The 1,778-nt window shown below is 54.3% G+C and overlaps 1 protein-coding gene across 1 annotated transcript in view; it reads left to right on the forward strand.

The window, feature by feature from the left end:
* The window catches only part of LOC105304450 (ryanodine receptor 2), a gene marked incomplete at its 5' end in the record, with an annotated part of 220,090 nt that overhangs the window by 191,255 nt on the left and 27,057 nt on the right, over positions 1-1,778 (forward strand). The window lies entirely within an intron of this gene.

A 1,778-nucleotide genomic window follows, 5' to 3' on the forward strand; every position in this document is an offset into this window, starting at 1 on the left:
GGTCACCTCGCAGACGTCTCTTACAGGACGTTGACACAGAGGTGCCATCGCTCCCAGAGCCTCTTCCCTTCAGCCCAGTTCTCCCCCGAGTTTTCCTCCAGCTCAACAAACGGCACCGCCACTCACTGCGCAGACCCCAAATCCAGAAGTTGCCGTGCCCAAGTCCCCTTCTTCTCTTCCACCCCGAATACAGTCCGACAGTGATTCCTCTCGGCTCTCTCTCCCAAGTCCACCCGAGTCTGCCCGGTTAGACCTTCTTCACGGTGCCCTTCCCGTCCGAGCCACCGCCGTCAACGTCACTCCTTCTGCACTTCTGTGACAACTTCCTGGCTGGTCCCTTTGCCGCTACACTGGCTTCCCGTCTGTCTCCCTCACAGAAGCTGGAATTATCTTTGCAAATTATAATCTGATTGCATCGAGCCCTGTTCAGATCCCCCTAGAATAAAATAATAATCGCAATTATAAGATTCATAACCAGCCTTCTCTCTAGTAACTTATCTAATCCTCATAGCAAACCTACAAGGAAGGTCCTGTTTACCACACTTCACAGACGAGTCATGATGCTACAGGCGTGATGAGGTCATTTGTGCACGTCCCCCCATGAGGAGGGGTGAGGGCAGCCTGCGTGGCCTGAGACCAGCTGAAGCACTGCGCCGGGAGGGACCGCAGGCTTTAGCAGACCCGCGGAGCTCTGTCCCCCATCGGCTCTCCGACCCCGGCCCCGTCCACCCCTTCTCATTGTGCTTCCTTCTTTCTGTCCTCGGAAGCTCCAACGTCACTCTGTGCTCAGAACTTCGCCTCTGTGCCTGCCTGTCTGGCACACCATTCGCTCCCCAATTGTTCACTTGCTCCCCTGGGATATTTAGGCCTCTGCTCAATGTCACCTAAGATAAACCTTCCCTGACCACCTATCTAAAGTTGTACCCCATTCCCTAAGCTGTAACTTGATGGGTTTTTCCTCATAGCATTTAGCGTTCCTTGAAATCACGTGTTTTGCGTGCGAGTGTGCTTCTTGGTCACTTGTCTCCTTGGTGGCCCAGCACCAAGAATGGTACTTGATACATGGTAGGCACTCAAGAAGTAATTTGCGGTAAATGAACAAATGCTTTATTTAAATCGTCTGCAGATTTCAAGCCTCTTGATTCAGTGACCTTTCCATTTTTTTCACCTGCAGAACTATTTTGCTCGCAACTTTTACAACATGAGAATGTTAGCCTTATTTGTCGCGTTTGCGATCAATTTCATCTTGCTCTTCTACAAGGTAAGTACCTCTTAGTCTTCTGATAACCGGTGCGATGCTCCCAACAGATCCGCCAGTGAGCACACCTAGACCTGTTCTAACATATATTTCGCTGAAAGAGAGACCTAATGCTAGGTCACAGAGCTGTTCCTCGGTGAGACATGGCTCACGGAGAGTGTCGGCCTCGGCCAAGGGTCCCCCGCAGTGCTCCTGGCGGAACTGGCTGACCGGCCCACCGGTGGCACCTGTTCCACGCACTCCTGACCATTGAGCAGGCGGCCCGGCCTCTCCTTTCCCGCATGCGTCGGTTCCTCGGGCCTCTGCGTCAGGCGGGTGGCCTGTGCCAAGCGCGTCCGTGCGCGCCTTCCCCAGCCCGGCCCTCCGGGCCACCGCGCAGTGGCTTGGCCGCGGCCGCTGGCCGAGAAGGCCGTTTTCTGTGGTTTCTTGTTTACGCCGACGTCGTGGAGGAGGAGAACTGACGACACTTTCGGTGGTTTGAATCAGGTCTCCACTTCTTCTGCGGTGGAAGGAAGGGAGC

This window comes from Pteropus vampyrus, unplaced genomic scaffold, assembly GCF_000151845.1.
Source record: "Pteropus vampyrus isolate Shadow unplaced genomic scaffold, Pvam_2.0 Scaffold342, whole genome shotgun sequence".
In the NCBI taxonomy this organism is placed as follows: domain Eukaryota; kingdom Metazoa; phylum Chordata; class Mammalia; order Chiroptera; family Pteropodidae; genus Pteropus; species Pteropus vampyrus.